A 20,509-nucleotide genomic window follows, 5' to 3' on the forward strand; every position below is an offset into this window, starting at 1 on the left:
GAAATTCTAAAATAAGGTCAAATTACGGTTTCAGCATTTTAGGCGTTATTGAAATGATTTTTTTTTTAAAAAAAACAAATAAAATCGTGAGAAAACATACCATAACACCAACATGAAGGCCATTCGAGAATGAAATTGTGATCCAAATTGAAAAAGTGTGCAGTAGTTGAAGAGGAATACGAATAGATGGATGAGAACCAAAAGTTTGATGAGAGAGAAAGTCACATATGTTAAATGAGGGGAGTTGGGATTTGAGAAATACAGAGCTTTTATAACTAGGATTGTGAATTACGACATTACCCTTACTAAGACGCTCAATCTCAGCCATTGATTCGACAGATCTGACGGACTCACTCTAAGGGCTTGCCTGAAATCCATGGAATTATTAAGGGGGTAAGTTTTATTCGGCGATAATTACTGGGAAAATTAATTAGTGGGGTAATGAGTTCTTTGATGATATGTTTGGCATAAGAGTAATGATTACTGAGTAGATCTTTTACTCCCTCAATCATTACCTAGGGGGGAGGGTGGGTAATGTATTACCCCTTCACAAGGGTAATAATTCCAGGAGGCGAATAATTACCCTCATACCAAACATGAGAAATACACCTCACATATTACTCTCATATTCATTCCCCTCCTATTACCCTCAATCCAAGCAAGCCCTAAGAAGCTAGACTCTCTTGACCGTCAGATGCTTCTTAGGGTGAGTCCGACCTACTAATCTGGACCGTCAGATGCGTGAGATCCAATGGCCAAGATGTAGCGCGAGTTATTAACTTATTAAGGGTAGTTTTGTAATTCAACGTTTTTTGTATAAGAAGTCGTCCTCTAGTTGTTTTTGTCATTCCTTATTCTCTTTTTTCTCTTTGTTCCCAAACTTCCACCATTTTTTCTCCCAAATTAAGGAGCTATGGCGCAGATCTCATAGTCAATGGAATTTGTGTAATTCAATCGTAATTTATGCAATTCATTCGTCTCTATGCTTACAGTTTACATCAACCGATGGAGTTTCGTACGGTTCTCCCTCATCTCTCTCACATTTGTTTCCAAATTCACTGTTTTTCACTTCGTTTTTCGATTTAATTTTGTATTATTGCAGATAAATAAGGTGGATTTAACTACTTTGACCTACTTAGATTGTTGATCGATTCAATGTAAGATTATTTTACCGATTCGATTTCGATTTTCATTGCTAATATTTGTAGTTTTGAACATTATTTCATGAATTACTTGCTCAATTTGTGGAAAGCTTGGTTATTCGGAATAATTTTCGATTTTTATTGCTAATAATTCTGCATCTCTAGTGATATTGCGACGTTTACGGAGCTAGGACCGTTGTTTATGGAAGAAAATTCAGGTGTGACATTTCTTATATTTCAATTTTGCCAATTTTTACAATTAGGTTTTGTAATTGTGCATTTGAGCTTGTATTCATGTCGATGTATTGTTCATATCTTCCCATGCTTTTCATAATCTATGCTTTAATTTGATTCTAATCAGGATATTTGTGCCAATGTCGAATAAAATCGCCATATAAATCGGTGACGCATGCGGCAACGAAGCTTCAACGATGATGTGACTATTCTGATGGTACCATCTTTCTATATTAATTGGCATTTGAATAACCTCATTTAGTGTTTAATTTTTATATCATTTCTTTATCTTGTGATTCAAATTCTAAAACGACAAATCTTCTTTCAATTCATTTATATGTGTGTTACAGTAATGGTATGGTTGTGTTACTCTATTGGTACACGTGTGTTACAGTAATGGTATGGTTGTGTTACTCTATTGGTATAAACGTGTTACTCCATTATAATGGTATTCCGTATATATGTGTTATTATAATGGTGTGCTTATGTTACACTAATGATATATGTGTGTTATTATAATGATATTAGTGTGAGTGCAATATAAAGAACTCGTCATTTCCGTAAAAAGAACGATATGTTAAAAGTATTGAGTTTAAATTAGAATGTTGAACAAACAGATGAATTCAGGGATGAGTAGATGAACTAGTTTTTGGTATCCACTGGCGAGAGGGAGTACTTAATAATCCTTTTTATCACTTGAGTGGTTGCTTACTTGTTTGCTTGTGTCTAAGTTCAAAAACCATACATTGTTGCAAGCAAGTATTTTCCTTTTAATTAGACCGATGAAGTTTTACATTCTACATGTATGTAAGGTGATAGTTTGTAATCCATTATGGAATGGTGCATGTTTCTAGAGTATTAGGTTAGAACTTCAGCTGAACTGATCGATCATGAAAGTGATCGAAGCGTAATACATTAACACTCATCCCCATTGACATTGACTATAATGTTCCACAAATAGAAGACACCTTCAACTAGCTGTTACTTAGTTTCTGTTGAACAACATCTTTCGACATGCATTTATTCGACTTTGACGACGACGATGTTAATGGAAGATTCAATAAGAAAAAGTTTAATTGATCACACATGTATTATTCTAACTAAGAGTTTTAATACTTTTGTTTGTTCTCATGTTAATAGCATCTAGTTAGATTTTATAGCATCTAGTTAGATTTTATCATCTCCCCTCTCTCCAACTCTAGTTTTTGTTTTTATGTTACAATGACACCATATACATGTTACAATAATTGTTCATGTGTGTTATAATAATTTCATAACAAAAAATAGTCTCTTCGAATCTGACTTCCGATTTGCTTATCAGATTACGTGTGTTGTTATAATGGTATAGTGGTGAAGTAGTATACGTGTGGTGTTATAATGGCATAGTGGTGTCAGTATAATGGGTGGGGTAATTGTGTTACTATATAGGTATATTTGTGTTACGCTATTGGTATACATGTGTTATAATAATAGTATAGGGGTGTTGCAATCAAATCTGCAGTAAAAAAACACCAATTTCGTAAATTCGATAAAATGTGATAAGGTTGAAAGGACCAGGTATAGGTCTGATGTCTTTCTTTTCAGCAGGTACTGTTATAGGATCTTATTGCTTGAATGTTTATTGTTTTAATTTTTGTTTTCGGTTTTTAACAATTTATGCTTCTTAGTTTATGGTCATTTGTAAGCCTATTGCAACTTGTATGTTGTGTTTGTTAAACTTGATGAACTTGATGAACTGAATTTGAGGTTTTATCGGCTTAATGACTTCTTGGTGATGAATTAAAAGTTGCCAGCTCAAGTGATGAACTCTTAGTTTGATGATTATAGCTAAGATTTAAAACCATTAAAGTTGACGAAATATAACTGTGTTAATGTGTGCTGGTACATTTGTGTATAGAAGGGAATATAATATACAAGCTCGCGTATAAGGACTTTTTCATTGTGTTTGTGAGGCTTCATAAGGATGATATGCAATAAGCTGACAATGGCAAACTGGCAAAGTGTGTCATAGACTCATAGCGGGATTAACTGGTCTTTATTTGCTTTACCGCTGATCATGTTTTCTCATTGCTGCTTCATTTTGACATTAACAACTCTTATACAATGTGCTTTCACTTACAGATGTCGGAACTATTCAACTAAAAGATCTCGTTAACTGGCAAAATACCTTCAGGCCTCTTTAATACTATGTCTGAATTTTCGGGATGTTGGCAAAAGGATGCAACCTACACAAAGACACTGGCCTTTGATGTCATAACTTTATACACAGTTGCTTTACAGCAAACTCATTTGGTGTTGCGTGACCATGTGAAACAAGTTGTCCCTTCAACATGGGAGCCAACTCCATTGGCAAGGTTACATATTGTTCATCATCTTCAGTTTTTTCTTATTGTTAGATTCCTGTATACGTTAAAAGATTAGGGTTGATGCCAAACATAGGATGATTGTTATGAGTATGATTGAGAGAACATATAGCGATATGGGTGTTAAACTCTTATACTTAAATCTCATATTCTAACCGTCCTGTATGGGCTCGTTGGAACATATAGCGAACTAAGAAAGTTGTTCGTATCATGAACACACTCTTGCCAGACTGTAAGAAGTGGTGGTGTTCCCCATCATTCTTACTTCAAGATTTCTTAAAATTATAAGTTAAGCTCACTGAAGAATTCTACAGTTGTATATATTGGAAAAGATCAGGTGCCACTCATTTCATCTTTGTTTACTTAGTATTATATATTGAAGGCTATTAGCTCAAATGGGAGAGCAATGTGCAAATTTTGCACAAAGGTATGGGTTCGAATCCCATATTGTCTAGTTAATGTAACCATCTCTAGCACTAATGATAAGCCATGACCAAATTTATGCGTGGTGCAAAATTAAGGATGAACAGCCCATGAAACTCAAGTGTGCTACTCCAACATGCATGAGCATGTAACACAACACTGGAGCGAGCAGAGATTCAGAGGCCAGCGAGTGTATAACAACTATTAGGGCATATCCTTGTCAAAGCAGGATACAAGTTTAAGTCTTTTGTAACTTTAAAAATCATGTATTATTTGAATTTAACGCAAGTAGACACGACACAAACGGACATTAACCCAGTAATCCATTAATGCTGAGTAACTATCTTCGTTATCTAAAGTAACACTAGTATATAATAACCAATATGGGAGTCGAACCCACATCTTGTGCATTGCACAATGCTCTACCATTTGAGCTAATTGGCATTCGATCAAAAAGAGTAAATTAATCATGATATTCATGGCACTAGTATCCTTCTCTTCTTTTGTGAGACAAATGAACAACTCATATACACAAGTCTAGCACTTATCTAGCCCTTATCTATACCGTGTTGTAGCCCAACAAACTGAGTATTAGAACATAAACTTAAGTCATGCAATGACTCAATTCAATAGTGAACAAACAGAGTATACCGAAACATTATCAATAATGGATAATATATGTTACAGCAACATTCAATATATGTTACAAGAAGAGCTCACATGTGTTACAATGACAATATTCCTATTATGAGGGACAAAAGATAATGTGCTACAAATCTACAATAACCAAATTTTAACAACTGATAATGCGTGTTACAATAACAAATAATTATACTTTACAAGAAGACAACATATGTGTTACAATCACTGTACTCATATGAATGAACTCAGGGGATATTGATAAATTATGTTAAAATAACCACAAATTTTTATTACAATTCTAATCCGATTTAACATTGACAAAACGTCAATCCAAGTACCAGACAACCCTCTTCAGAATGCCTATGGCTAATTCAGCTTATCCCAAAAACATAAACATGGTATCTTGTTCATCACATTACTCTTTTAAATTATGCGAGACAAAGATAATGATAAATATGTTACAATAACCACAAATATATGTTACAATAATAACAAATTTGTGTTACATTAGCAAAATCATATGTATTACAATAAGCATTGGTTTATGTTACTGTAACGACGAACATGTATTACAATAACATGTATTACAACAGAAATCTCAATATTAGTTACTTCATAATAATCATACATACTCTACCTTTAAGCTAAACGACTTTTATGATAAACTCATTTAAATCTCCCAAAATTCGACCCAAATTAGCCAAAAGTTATTCCAATTACATATAATCTATTCGATTAGAGTTGCCTATCTCCACAACTAATATATTTAAGATATCATTTATCGATGGATAAATTACCAATTTTCACCACAATAAATTTTGAAAAATCATCTACAAGCTTTTCAATTGATTTAACTAATTGTAAGAACATGAAGTAATAGAAAGAAATATCTTACCTTGATGTTGTCGTTGTGGCTATACAAATTGAGATTTCATTTTCAATTGAAGTTTCTTTATTAGCATTTGCATTTTTTGGAAATTTATGGAGTTTTCTAGGGTTTCTTATTTTTAGTGTGTTTTTACTGGAAAACGAAATAGAGAGAGACCGAGCTGAAGAGAGAGACTGTAACTGTGTAAATGTGAGCGAGAGTCAGTAAACAAACTTCAGCGCTTTTTTTATTTTTATTTTTAGATTTTCGATCAATCGTGGCCCTTGATTTCGTCAGATCGTACAACCCTGTGGACAGCGGGCCGCCCACGGGGGCGCTTGGTGAGAACGAAACAAGCGTTTGCATTTTGTATGGAGTCGCCACCAATTTTTATGGGAAATTGGAACCGTTCGAATACCTCGCGTCATGTCAAGACACAAAGTAGAGACATGAACACTAAGCAATCGTTACCCTTAGCATTCTATGTCTAGAATGACTCTCGTGGATGCCAATGAACACGGGTGCTCACGGAGATCTGGAGTAAGGGGTGAGGGTACGTATTAGGAAGCTCTTTTGATCGAACACCTAATCCCGCCCGCCTCGATAGCGGCCTCTACTAATGATTAGGGAAGTTATTCGTACTCGATATATCGTCGGCTATATGCATGCAATGCAACATCCAAGTTTTAATCCTAGCATGTGAGAATTTAACTAAGTCGGTTGACACGTAATTAGCATACAATTGGGTCGAAGTAGGATTTAATGTTGATTTACATGTGAAAACATACAAATGATAAAAGAAATGCAATAATTGAAAAGAAAATTACAATAATTACAATGGAATAGGCGATTTATGTCGAAAATACCTTCAAAACGGATAATTTGAGAAAAAGAATAAAAGAAGGAATTACGAACAGAACAGAAGTGATAATACGGATAATAGTTAGTTAATACGTAAGCTAATTAAACTAGGTCAAGGCGAAACGGAGTTCGGGGACGAACTCATCACGAACAGCGCAGAGATCGCGCCCTGCGGAAGAGGCGCGGCGATTCTTGCTGCGTCTGTTCCAAGGGTGAGTTCTGGTTGTGAAGCCGGAACTGCAAGTCATTAATGTCGATTGGTAAATTTGATGATTGATTGATAATATTTACTCGGATGAAAGTAATTAACAGATTAATTATATGTGAACGATGGTCATAAAAGCGATAAACATGAATGAGATGGAATTAAACGAATTAGTTACATGATGAAGCGATGTTAATGAATGAGTCCTCTGTTGAAATAAATTAACTAGTCTAAACATGATGAATATACAACGAATATACGACAAACATGTGAATAAACAAACGAAAACTATATCAATGACGAATCCCAGAAACCCAATATGAACAAATTGAATCTCTGAAATCCGGGTTTGAATTTAATGACGAAAACCCGTAAATATTGGATTATTTAGGATTTAAGTCGGACTTATGATGATTAAAACAAGTTAATGATGATGATTAATATGATACAATATACATGTGAATTATCAGTGACGATTATATCAAAGAATTAACGGACGAGCAAATAGCAAATAAAAAGAAAGCGAATTACAGAGGACGAGGAAGAAGAAAAGAAGCGAGGCTGCGGCGGCCTCACGAAAAAGGCGCAGCGAACTGCGCTCCTTCGAAGAGGCGCAGCAGTTGCTGCGTCTTTTCTCGACGTCTGTCTACTGGAAATCCGCAAAAACAGGTTTTAACAAAGGGTTTTAGAAATCGATTTTAACGGTATTTTCGACATAAACCTTACAATGATGATACGAAAAGTAAAAATACAATGAATAAAGAGAATTATACACCCTCAGACTTACATGTTGACGGAACGAGATGAACTAAGATATCGACTAGTGAATGCTCGACGCGAATGCAAAGAGAGTGCCCTCGTAAGAGGAAAACGATTGATTAATTAAAGTTGATTGAGTGTAGTTGGTCAAATTGGTCGGTCATGCAACGGAGAGGCTGGTACCCGGAAAGATCCGAGCTTACGTGGTCGGAAGTCCAAGCACGTAGGCGCCAATTAGTAAGAACGAAGTCTAGAATGCAAAGGGAGAAGAGAAGGGCGGACACTCGCGTGAGAAATATGAGGAACGAAAGCTCCTATTTATACTAATCACGTGAAGGAATAGGGTTTCGGAGACTCTTTGGAAGTGAATCTCGGAAAGATATGAAAAAGATACGTAAATCATGCAAAGAAGGGCCTGGGAAAAGGCGCGGCGACCACTGCGTCTCTTGAAGAGGCGCGGACTGCTGCGTCTATTCCCGGAGGTTTCCTCTGTTTGAAGAAAGATTTCCGTGTTTGAGTTATGGTAGCACGGAAATAATTCGATTATCTTATGAATATTACGAGATATTATTTGCCAAAAGATAAAATTTATGAAATATGGAATAGAAATATCCGGAACATTCCAGAACATTCCGACTCGGGATTTAACAGATTATCGAAAAATGGAGACGGTTTTGACCCGGACTCCGAATGTACTCTAATTACTGCCAAAACGACCGTATCAGGACGTAGATGACAACTAAGAGGTTGACATTAATATTTGAGCAAACACTTGACGATAATCTTACGAACTGTCACAAATCGTTCCGTGAATCAAACATGCGGCCCAATCATCACCGGGTGGTTTGCGGGAGGTGCAGAAACGAGGTGTCTCAGAGCCCCCACTTTGACTGAGGCTTGGACAAGGCGAAAGTCAAAGTATAGCCATCAGGTCAATCGAAGATTACAACCTGACGACTATGGCGATGCGAGGCGGTTCAAGGGGTCTGAGCCAAGGACCTATCGTCGGGAACATTTTAGAGTCTGTCGACTATCGGGGAGGGTCGTTTAAAGTCCATTAGACTACGTAAGGAAGCTCGCCAGCCATAAGGAGAGATCATACCTGAGACTTAATCGAACTTTGCGGGGAAACAAGAAATATTGAAAGCGGCGGGACGTCGGTAGAAATCTGGGGAATCCGTTCTGCGTCGGTCTCAAGCGAACTCTGGCAAAACTTGAGGTTGAATCTGCTTGCGTCGGTCTCAAAAAAACTCTTGCTGGGGAATATTTTGACGACTAGGAACATCTTGATCGTCGTGGAAGAAATCTTGAGTGAGCAGTACTGCAAAATACTACTGTGCTGGGGACAGACGACTAGGAACATCTTGATCGTCATGGAAGGAATCTTGAGTGAGCGATCTTGCAAAATACTCTGCATTGGACATAATGATCTTGAGCAATACTGCAAAATACTGCTGCGCGGGATAAAATGATCTTGAGCAATACTGCAAAATACTGCTGCGCTGGATAAAATCCGGACCGGAACGAAAGAAAATCATCGAACGGACCAAAAGAATATAATAGCGTTGAAGAAGAGGCGCACCAAAGATGGGCCCACAAATAACGAACTCATAACGAATTTTTGAAAATTCGTATGGAGGGAACACAAGGAAGAGGCGCAGCAAGAGCTGCGTCTCTTGGAAGAGGCGCAGCGCCTGCTGCGTCTTTTCCCCAATTTGGCTATTTCCGCGTAAAAACGCGAACTCAGAAGGATTGTGTTTCATTATTTCGAAACATAATTCTTGCATTTCTCTCTCAAATCTTCACCATTTCCATCGAGGTTTGATCCAAAAGCTTGCATTAAACATGACTAATCGAGGTATGTGTCTTAATCTTACATTAATCATCTACATTTGTTGAATTTTGAGCCGCGAGATTTAGGGTTTTCGACCCTTTTGATCGAAAATTTGGGGCTTTTCCCCCAAATGGATTTGCTATGCCAAATTGATGCTAGAAATGGACAGTAGGCAATGTTAGGAACATAACCATGTATTCGCTTTGAATTTTCATCGAGTTTTGAGCCCTTGAATGAATTTTGAGACGGTTTTACAGCTGAACCGTAAATTGCTTCGAAAATAGCCTTAGGATTGTCCATTGGCGATGAAATTTGATATTTGGGATCCTTGGATGATGGGTAAACTTTCTACCATCTCAAAATTTTGGTTTGTGACAACTTTTTCAGGGCACCTTTCTAGGGCATAATCGTCGTTATAACGAAATGCTGCCGAATTTTCGACTTGAAACCGGAACTAGGCTTTGACTTGGACTTGACTTGACCCAATTTATCACATGAGTGATTGGGTTGGTGGGAATATGGCCAAAGATGGCATGGAAAGGACAGTTTTCAGGGCCCTGAGGGCTCGAAAGCTCCTTGACAAAGGCTTGTCGTCATGTGACGCGGCCTAAATTTACTTTAATGTTGCAGGTGATGAGGCTTCTACTTCTGGGAGGACTCCCATGGAGATAGACGCCAGTACTGTTGAGGAGGCTTTAAAGCAGGCCCTCACCACTGCGGCGATGGCCACTGGAGACGAGGCTCACGAGGAGGAGGCCGTCGAGGAGGAGGAGGCCCCGAGACGGGCCAACGTCAGGCGAGGAGGTCGTCAGCTAAGGGGGGCTTCTGCGTGGGCTGAGACCTGGGAGAGTAGGCACCTCGTGTGGGCTGCAGAGGGTCACCTGTCCTACAGGATGGTGAAGAGCTTGGTAAATAAGAATTCACTACTCATCACCTATTTTCTTTCATTCTTTTTGTCCAAACTTCTTGCAAATTTCATTCAAAACTAAAGATAGCTTTGTTTCAAATCATTATAGGAGGCCGGGAACATCAGGTCGTTCTCGGGTTACACGACAGCGATGGAGCACTACGAGCGGCTGTCGGCGGAGGAGAGGGCCATGATCGAGCGTAGAGCGTTTGGTCCTCTGGTTCAGGTCTGGAGGGATATCGTGAAAAGGAAGTTGCGGGCTAACCTTAGTCTGGTCCGTGCTTTCTTGGATCGATTCTGGGATACGACTTCCACGTTTCACCTGCCTTTCGGTGAGGTGGGAGTCACTCTGGAGGACTACGACATGATTTACGTCCGCCGTGTGGGGCCGAGGAGATGGTGTGGCCGGAGAGACTCGCTATGAGGGCGGATTCGGCCGAGGCGAGGAGATTGATCGGAGTGGGAACTTGTCGCCGAAGGTGTTGCGTGCCGGTTTGGTACCCAGTACCTACGTTCGAGACTACTTTGCGGGGAAGACCCCGGGCTACGGTGACGATCGATGGGAGGGAGACGGCTCCTCCTCCTTGTACAGCTGAGCAGAGGGCTCGTTTTTGGCTGTGGTGGTTTCTGTCTTCGATTTACCTTGGAGACAAGGGCGAGAGGCTATCGACGAAGCTTCTTCCCTTTCTTTCTGACCTGAGTTCCCTAGGGCGCTGGGATTGGGTCACTGCTGGTTTTGCGGTCCTCATTCGCTTCATGAGGGCCATGGTTCGTCCGGAGTTGATGGAGAAGGGGACTTCTCCTGGCGCCGTCGGACCTGGACTACTGTTGAAGGTATGAACCTTCCTTTAGACCAAAGTAAGTTCCTTTCTTTATCGAATCACGAAAGATCATCATTGATTATTCTGTTTTACAGGCGTGGGTGTACTCTTACTTCCCGAGTCTCGCGCCCAAGAGGACGGAGCCGTTGGAGAAGGCTTATCCCGTGGTGAGGGATTGGGTGATGTGCCGGACGAAGAGCAAGCGTTCTTCTCACAATGTCTACCGGCGGGATGTGAACGCCCTTCAGCTGAGCAGCGTGAGTATCCCACTCGTATTTATATTTCTTATCCTTTGCCTTCACTTGATCATAGAAATGATCTTTGCCTTATCTTGTCGCAGTGGGTGCCCAGACCTTGGGCGGAGTACGCTGGAGCGCCTCCTTTTGTTGCTGAGGTTCTTCGACCTAGGAGCCCGAGTCGGCTGCTGTTGTGGACGTCGATGGGTCCCGTTTGGCTCGTCAGTGCTCTCGGGGCGCGTTGACGGTTCCCGTTGATCCTCCGAGGACGATGTTTAGGGAGCCTACTGAGGCTGAGAGGGAGGCGGACCTGGCTGGTGCCAGTGGCGACGACCTTCTTCTGCCTGGCGAGGACTACTCGGCGTTCCTTTACGGGAGGTTGGCGTACTGGCCAGTAGTGGTGAGTATCTTTTACTTTTCTTTGATTTGGTTTCGGGAATTACGACGAAAGATCGTCGATTAACGAGAACTATTTGTCCTTTGCAGGAGGTCGAGGCGGCGGGCATCGAGCCCCCAGTGTACCCCGAGACCCTTGAGTACACCGACGCGACTGGGAGGACGACGATCTCCGAGTTGCGTGACTTTGACGTAGCTGTGACGGATCTTTGGCCTAGACAACCGGCGAAAGATCGATTCGGAGGGTGAGCCTCCCGCTTATATACCTTTCGTGTAAGAACACATTTGATTGAACTTGTTCAATTTACTGAGAATTTCTTTTGAAATGCAGGTCGCGCCATCTCGGTTCGTGGCACTATGGAGGGTGGCCAACCGGCTACGAGCTACTGCCATCGAGGCACTCGTCGGTGGTCGAGGCCGTCAGGTATGAAGCTCATTTGATTTCTTTTGATTTTTGGTTTTTCAGTTTTGTTTGAGTTGATTGACATGAGCCAATTTCTTGTTTACAGGGTGACCGCGAGCTGGAGCGAGAGTTGGCCCAGTCTCGGGAGGAGACGGCTCGCTTGTTGAGGGAGCTCGAGTTTCGGGACGCCGAGATTGCTTGCTCTTACGGCGAGGGTTCTTGAGTTGGAGGGTGTCCAGCAGAGTTTTGTGTAGTTTTGTACATTTGGACATCGATTTTGAACGTTTTTGGACTCGTTTGGGCGCAAGCCCCGTTGCTGGACTTTGGACTTGGTTGGGCGCAAGCCCCGGTTGCTTGTACATTTGTGTATATGATGGCCTGAGTGCCTTTGCTTTCTTTGGGTTATGTTGGTTGTACCCGCAGGTTAGTTCTTGAACAGTTTGGTAGACAACGGTTTACGCCGTCATCTTTGCCGAAATTTACATGGAAATCTCACCAAAACATACATTTTATACACATGTGGTCTTAATTAGCGCAAAAATGAGACTCAAAAGGACACAAAAATGCAAAAAATTTGCCGGAAATGACCGGACGGTAGGGAGGGTTACCCCCTAAAAAAAAAGAAAAAGAGAAATCTACAAGTGTAGAAATGAAAATGTTGAAATTCGTTAAAAATGAAAACAAAAGAAAATTATTTCCTAAAAATGAAATTTACTTCCTAAAAATGAAAAGAATGAAATTTATTTCCTAAGAATACATAAATGAATTAAAATAATAATAAAAAGAAGAATTAAGTGCGATGAAAATGGCGAAGGTGTCGACGTTGCCTCGAAATGCGTGCCCGCGAATTTAGGAAACTTGAAACATGGTAAACTGCTCGTATTTACCAAAATAAAATCCCGTAGGAATAGGAAATTATTCGTTATAGAATTAGGAAAGATCCAAACGCGGAATCTTCCACGGACACGTTGATGAAGATTTGCGAGGTGATCCCCGTCTTTTGGGTCTTATCGAGCAAATGGAGCTGCGCAGGAGCCCAGCTTGTTTATGCTTAGGGGAGATTATCTTGGGTTTGGATAATAGGAAATCCAACCGTGATCTGCCACTTTTGGGGAGTCCCGTTATCTTACAGGTAAAAGACACCTTTTCTTTTCCTTTTTTTTTTCATTCTTTTTTTTTTTTTTTTTTTTTTTTTTTTTTTTTTGTTGTTTGGTGTCTAATACCTGCTTTTGGTAGGTTTGGCTTATGGAACGCTCCACGCTCGAGCCCCCAGTTCATGCACTTTTCTATCATTCCCGTATGATTGCGATGAGGACGCGGTTGTACATGGTGGACTTCACTCGGGTCTGCGACTATTGGAAGAACAAGCTGAAGAATGATGATGGCCCGTTGATTAGGTGGGTCGTACCGTGGTGGCACCTCAAGTCTGTCACTGGAGTGTCTTCTTTGGATCCCACTAGGTCCGTGCGCATTCCGGGATTGGAGTTCATGGTATGCATCTTTCCGGAAAGATTGATGAGGCAAGTTGGGCTGAAGCAGACTATCCCGAGGCTTGATACCGTTCCGCAGACTGCTGTAGCGCTTACCATCGAGAGCCGAAGAGAGTGGGCCATTAAATGGGCCCAAAGAAACATGTGGTTCTTGAGCTTCTCCGCCAATGTTTTGTGGGTGTCGGATTCCTATCTGAGGTGGAGAAAGGCTGCAACTTCGGAAGAACGCGAAAGACTGAGGAAACGCGAGCCTGTTGACTACAAGGTACGCGAGGGAGAGAAAGAGAAGGAGAAGCATCTGACAGAGGGAGAAGAAGAAGCTGGATTTCAGGTCATTCATCCTTCGAAGAAATCAAAGACTACTCCTGTTGCGGAAATGGTGGTTGGCAAGAATGGAAGAGTCAGGCCTCGAGAAAGACCGTTGGTGATTAGGTCTGAAGTGGTGCAAGAGCGTCCGGCTCGAGGTCGTGACAAGAAATATGACAAGAATGACAAGGGCAAGGGGAAGATGGAGTAATAGCCCGAGTCCTTATTTATTATTTGATTATTATTATTATCGTTGTAATAAAAAAGGAGGGATTTTTAGAATCCTAGCCTATTCTATTTTTATTATGTAACGTACTATTATTATTAGAAAGCGAATGGAATAAAAAAGGTTGAATGGTTATGAAACCGTTGTGATTTTCTTTTATTATTCTTGTCGAATTTCAAATGCAATGCAAATGTCCTTCTATTTACATTTTAGATATAACTGGTTGAATCCTGTGAGGGATTGCCTACGTATTCACTTAAAAAAGCGAAATCAAACCCTTGCGCGTAGTTCAAGTAAATGTAAAAGAATAATTGTTCGAAGCAAGAGCTTATAATGAACATAGAAAATAAGCATGAGCTTTTGCTTGTTCTCAAGGTGCGAATTTAGTTTATTTGATGATATGAGGATGACAATCTTGTCAAAATGCAAGAGCATAGTGACACTTAGCTTATTTCAGCTTGGCCAGGGGCCGTTTATTTAGTGCCACAAGAGCGACACATGGGTTTACGCGAGGCGCGTGTGTGGTCCTATGCTAGGCATAGTATCGTTTCAGTTGGTCAAGGTTTGTGGGGTTTGAAAACTCGTTCCCATCTAGGTCTGTGATTCTAACCGCACCCCCTGGGAGTATGGATTTGACTAGATATGGTCCGGCCCAATTAGGTTTGAATTTTCCCCTCGGGTCGACAGGTAAAAGAGCTCTAACCGATTTGAGTACTAAGTCTCCTTCTTTGATGTTTCTTGGCCTAACCCTTTTGTTGAAAGCTCGTTTGATACGTGCTTGATAGGTTTGGACATTATGTAAGGCGCGTAGCCTACGTTCATCCAGGAGGATGAGTTCTTCATATCTATCCTTCTTCCAATCGGCTTCAGGGATTTGGCTTTCGAGTAGAATACGCAAGGATGGTATTTCTAGTTCGACTGGTTGTACGGCTTCCATGCCGTAGGTCAAATAGAAAGGAGTAGCCCCAGTGGGCATTCTAACAGATGTACGGTACCCCCACAAAGCAAAGGGTATCTTGCTTGGCCAATCTCTATAGTTGTCAGTCATTTTCTTGAGAATTGTGACAACGTTCTTGTTTGCCGCTTCTACCGCGCCGTTAGTCTGTGGTCTATAGGGCGAAGAGTGGTGATGCTTAATCTTGTATTTGGCCAGCAATTGCTCGGTTTCGGCTTGGAAGTGTGACCCATTATCGCTGATGATCTCATGTGGGCAACCATATCGACAGATGATGTTGTTTTGTATGAACTTTGCCACATTTTTAGCCGTAAGACTAGTGTAGGAAGCCGCTTCTACCCACTTGGTGAAGTAGTCGATTGCTACTAGAATGAAACAGTGACCTCCTGTTCCGGCTGGGGTTATTTTCCCGATTATGTCAATTCCCCGTGCAGAAAATGGCCAAGGAGATGTCATCGTATAGAGCAATGAAGGAGGGACATGTTGCACATTCCCGAAGATTTGACAATTGTGGCAATATCTCACGTATTTGATGCAATCAGATTCCATTGTGGTCCAATAATATCCCAAACGTGTGATTTTCTTTGCCATCATAGGCCCACTCATGTGGGGACCGCATTCTCCGTCGTGGACTTCTTCCATCACCTTTCGCGCCTGTGAATGATCAAGGCAACGTAGGACTACACCAAGAGGTGTTCTCTTGTATAATTCTCCTTGCATCAGAATGTATTGGGAAGCTAATAGGCGTATAGCACGTTGTCCCCTCTTGTCCATATCTGGTGGATAGGTACCATTGAGCTTAAAGTTCAAGATTGCTTGGAACCAGGGTTCCTGTGCGATTTCTTCTTCATTGGTGATTTGATGGACATAAGCCGGCTCTGACCGTCGTTCGATACACAAAGGCATTTCCATCATGTGGTCTGGCATATTTATTAGAGATGCAAGTTTCGCAAGAGCATCTGCAAATTGATTTTCCTCCCGAGGTAGGTGTAGGTATGTTACGTGATCAAAGAATTGAGCGACTTGGTCTATCCTAGCTTGATAGGGTGCGAGGCTTTCGCTTCGGATTTTCCAGGATCTTGTAACTTGGTTGATGATCAGTGATGAATCCCCATGTACTCGGAGGTTTTGATACCTAAGCTTACTCGCGCTTGTAGTCCAATGAGACAAGCTTCATACTCTGCAGCGTTGTTTGTCACCTCGAAGTCGAGTTTGACAGCAATCGGTGTATGCTCACCTTCAGGAGAAATGAGCAACACTCCTATTCCGAATCCTCTTAAATTTAATGCCCCATCAAAGTATAGATCCCAGGAGTCTACGTCTGTTTGAAGTATATCCTCGTCGGGAAATGACCAAGTATCTATGGTTTGTGCGTCGTTGATGGGATTTTCTGCGAAGAATTCGGCGACGGCGCGACCTTTTATGACTTTCAGTGGGACATATTTGAGGTCGAATTCTGAGAGCATCAGAGTCCATCTTGCCAGACGTCCGTTGAGGACGGGTTTCTCGAAGAGGTATTTGACTGGATCCATTTTGGAATATATCTTGACGGAGTAGCTAAGCATGTAGTGACGTAGCTTCTTCGTTGCCCACACAAGAGCGAGGCATGTCTTTTCGAGTTGCGAGTATTTGCACTCATACTCCAAAAACTTCTTACTTAGATAGTAAATAGCTCTTTCTTCGCTTCCTACAGTTTGAGCTAGCATGGCACCCATGGCGGTTTCAGTTACTGTGAGATATAAACCAAGAGGTTGATCTCGTTGCGGTGGCATGAGCACTGGTGGTTTAGCCAATATCTCCTTGATTCGGTCAAACGCCTTTTGACAATCATCATCCCACATGGTGTGGTCTGTTTTCTTGAGTTTCTTGAAGATAGGCTCGCAAATCATCGTAAGTTTCGATATGAATCGACTTATGTATTGTACTTTTCCCAGGAATCCTCTGATTTCTTTTTCTGTTTGAGGTTGTGGCATTTCGATCAGAGCTTTGATTTTTGAGGGATCTATTTCTATACCGCGTTGGCTAACGACATATCCCAGGAGTTTTCCGGATGTTACCCCGAATGTGCATTTCTGAGGATTGAGTCTCATGTTGTACTTTCGTAGCCTCGCGAAGAACTTGCGAAGGTTTGCAATATGTCCCTCTCTTTCCTTGGATTTGACGATCATGTCATCTACATATACCTCAACTTCTTTGTGCATCATGTCATGTAGGAGTGTAGTTGCGGTGCGTTGGTATGTAGCTCCGGCGTTAATCAATCCGAATGGCATTCTTTGTATAGCAATATGTTCCCCATTGGGTGACGAATGCGGTCTTGTGCATATCTTCCATGGCCATCTTGATTTGGTTATAACCCGCATATCCATCCATGAAGGATAGTAATGCATGGTCTGCAGATATTGTCCACCAATATGTCAATGTGAGGTAGAGGAAGTCATCTTTCGGACTCGCTTTGTTCAAGTCCCCAAGTCAACACAAACACGGATTCTCCCGTCCTTTTTGGGCACAGGTACTATGTTAGCTACCCAGTCAGAGTACTCGGAAACTTTGATGAACCCGGCTTTGAATTGTTTATCCACTTCTTCCTTAATCTTTAGAGCCCATTCTGTTCTCATTCGTCGAAGCTTCATTTTTGCTGAGGTTTGAAACCCGGCTTAATCGGAATCCTATGTTCGGCGATATCCCTGTCGATCCCTGGCATGTCTTTGTAGGACCAAGCGAAAACGTCTTTGAATTCATTTAGGAGGTCTATGAAATCGGCCCTTTCGGTAGAGCTCAAGGTAGTCCCTATCCTAAGTTCTTTGGGTTCTAATTCGGTTCCTACGTTGATGGGTTCGGTATCTTCTATTACTGGTCCCCCTTCCCCTTCCTGTAATATTTCTTTGGCTACGTAGGGAGGTATTTCGGTCAAGTCTGGGTCTTGGTCATCCTCAGTATCATCATAAACAGAATTGCACTCGAAAGAACACAGAGAGTAAGCAGAACCTGATTTATTCATATTAAGGTTTGAGTAAAGTTGAAACAAAGAAGCCAACCGATCCATGGTCGGTGGCGGCAAAGGGACGATAGTTGGGACATTTCCCGAACTACCGTGACTACTCGAGGCTAAGCTAGGAGAAACGAAGGGAGTGGGGATGACAACAGGAGTAGATTCTCTAATGACTCCTCTAGACTCTGACTCTGACTCCGACTCCGACTCCGACTCGAACTCGTCGTCTTCTGGTTCTCCTTTGAACATCTCTCCTTCTCCAGTAGTGAGCTTGAAGAGTCTTCCTTGGTTGTTGGTCCATTTGATAGATTTTCTCCATCCTTTCTGCTGCTTTGTGTCGATTTCTGTGATCAACGCGGTGGGGTTGAAAGCGATCGTCCTGAAGTACCATAGTAATGATCTCATCCTGCGCGGCCCTAATGAATCGGTCCTCTCCAAACAATAGGCTAACAGCGTTCGTCGAAGCAAGGTGCTTGACGGGTTTTGACGGTAGGAACCGTTTCGGGAGGAATGAAGTAGCAATCGTGAAAGATCTCGATTCCGGCTAACTTCCTCTCAAGATAATGCCAAGGTTCGGGAAATCCATGAAAGGGTTCTGAACTTCCTTCTTGGACAAAGTACCCGTTTAGAGTGGGGAGATATGGTCTCATTTGGACTCCCACGTGCTTGCGATTTTGGACTTGGGCAAGCATTTCGAGAACTTCTTCTTTTGTGGGTTTGTACCCTAGTCCAAGTGGTATCCTTGTCGAGTTGCCTTCCTTGTATGGTGCGAAGGTGTTCTTCCGAATTGGGTTCAAAGGCATTCCAGGGAAGTATCTCTGAGATTTGAGTATGTGGTTGACCACCAAGTTGGAGTAGGGATTATAGTATAAGGGTGCCAACTCACTTTCTATGACATTCACACTTTGGAAGCCCCCAAGTTCGTATATGGGATCCGCAAGGACTTGATTGTTTGATTGCTTCTCGATTATTGCCTTGATGGGTGACGAAGTGATCGTCACAACTTTGCCATTTAGTGGGATCTTGATCTTTTGATGAAGGGTGGATGTTACCGCTTTGGAAGCGTGAATCCAAGGCCTTCCCAGAAGTATATTGAATGAAGCTTCGATGTCCACTATTTGGAAGTTAACTTTCCGTTCGATTGGTCCCGTGGCTATGGTTAGGTTAGCAAGTCCAACCACTTTCCGTCGTGTACCGTCATATGCACGTACACCTTGATTTGTAGGAGTCCAATCCGACTCTTTCATGCCTAGTTTGTATGCCGTTTTGAGGGGTATGACGTTGACCGCGGAGCCATCATCTACCAAAGTCATTAGCACATTCTTCTTTAGACAAATGACAGTGATGTATAGAGCAAGGTTGTGACTAGCGCCAAAAGGCGGCAAGTCTTCATCTGAGAAAGTAATAGGATTACTTAGCCTCGGTGATTCTTGGAAGACCAAGTTGACTACATCTTCAGGAGTGGAGTTATGTGCTACATTCAATTTGGCCAAAGCTTGCAGTAAAGCTTGGCGATGCGGAAATGAGCTTGCCACTAGTTGCCAAACTGAAAGATCAGCCTTGGTCTTTTGTAATTGCTTGAGCAAATGATCAGTGGGGTCATCTTCGTTGTCATTTGGTGTGATGACGTTGGTTGAACCGTTTTGAGTAGTGCTTTGATATGGGCGACCCGAACGAGTGAGGTGATCCACATCTTGGTCTTCACCATTTTGGACTATTTCCTTCACTAAGGAGTTTTCAATGAGATATTCGTCTTCATCATCATCGGCCCAAACCCCAATGATTGCAGCTAGTTCCTTCATTCTCATGATATCACTTTCTAGTTGTATGATTTGATCGACTAGTTTATCAACCACGGCGACTACTTCTTGCATAGTGGCATTTTGAGAGAAGATCAATGGTACGCGTTCTTTAGGTATTGCATTAGGATTGCGCAAGGTCGTTACCATGTTTTCTAGTTCCCACACTTGTCTATCTACACTCCTTGCCCATGCGATGAAGTCGGAAATGGTAGGGGAGATAGTGGAGTAGAGCCTTTCTTTCTCAATTGCATGAATTTCATTTTCGGTGGGAGAAATGAGGTGTGAGCAATCTAAGGTAGATTCGTCACTTGTAATCACTAGAACTCCAAGAGGATTCTGAGTGTTGTTGGGCTTACCTCCTGGTGGAATTAGAAGTCGACCATCTTCGATCATGTCTTGAAGCACGTGTTTCAACTTGTAGCATTTTTCTGTGTCGTGCCCTTTGCCCCTATGGTATTCACAGTATGAATTTTCATCCCAAAACTTGGACTTCTTTTCGGGTTCGGGAGTAGGTCCAATGGGTTGGAGTTTACCTTGTTTCATTAGCCTTTTTAGAGCGTTGGAGTACGTATCCCCAAGGTTTGTGAACTTCCTTGGTGGGGTAGTTTTCTTGGATGGCTCGAGAAGGTTAACCTCATCGGTCTTGC

General features: G+C 41.7%; 2 long non-coding RNA genes across 4 annotated transcripts in view; both read left to right on the forward strand.

Moving 5' to 3' along the window:
• LOC141607803 (uncharacterized) overlaps positions 1-12,281 on the forward strand; it is a 254,610-nt gene extending 242,329 nt beyond the window's left edge. Inside the window, exons 2-3 of the long non-coding RNA XR_012526951.1 lie at positions 12,023-12,115; positions 12,201-12,281. This is a non-coding gene — a long non-coding RNA (uncharacterized LOC141607803). The remainder of the gene's footprint in view (positions 1-12,022; positions 12,116-12,200) is intronic.
• Positions 875-4,077, forward strand: LOC141607731 (uncharacterized). 3 transcript variants are annotated; one of them, XR_012526947.1, is made up of 4 exons: positions 875-1,020; positions 1,308-1,360; positions 1,504-1,593; positions 3,498-4,077. It is a non-coding gene; the product is annotated as an uncharacterized LOC141607731 (long non-coding RNA). The 3 variants fall into 3 exon arrangements; XR_012526946.1 differs by having other exon boundaries at positions 875-1,015; XR_012526942.1 differs by having other exon boundaries at positions 875-1,360.
• Positions 12,282-20,509: the final 8,228 nt, after the last annotated feature.

The sequence above is a fragment of the Silene latifolia genome, chromosome 1, assembly GCF_048544455.1.
Source record: "Silene latifolia isolate original U9 population chromosome 1, ASM4854445v1, whole genome shotgun sequence".
NCBI lineage: Eukaryota > Viridiplantae > Streptophyta > Magnoliopsida > Caryophyllales > Caryophyllaceae > Silene > Silene latifolia.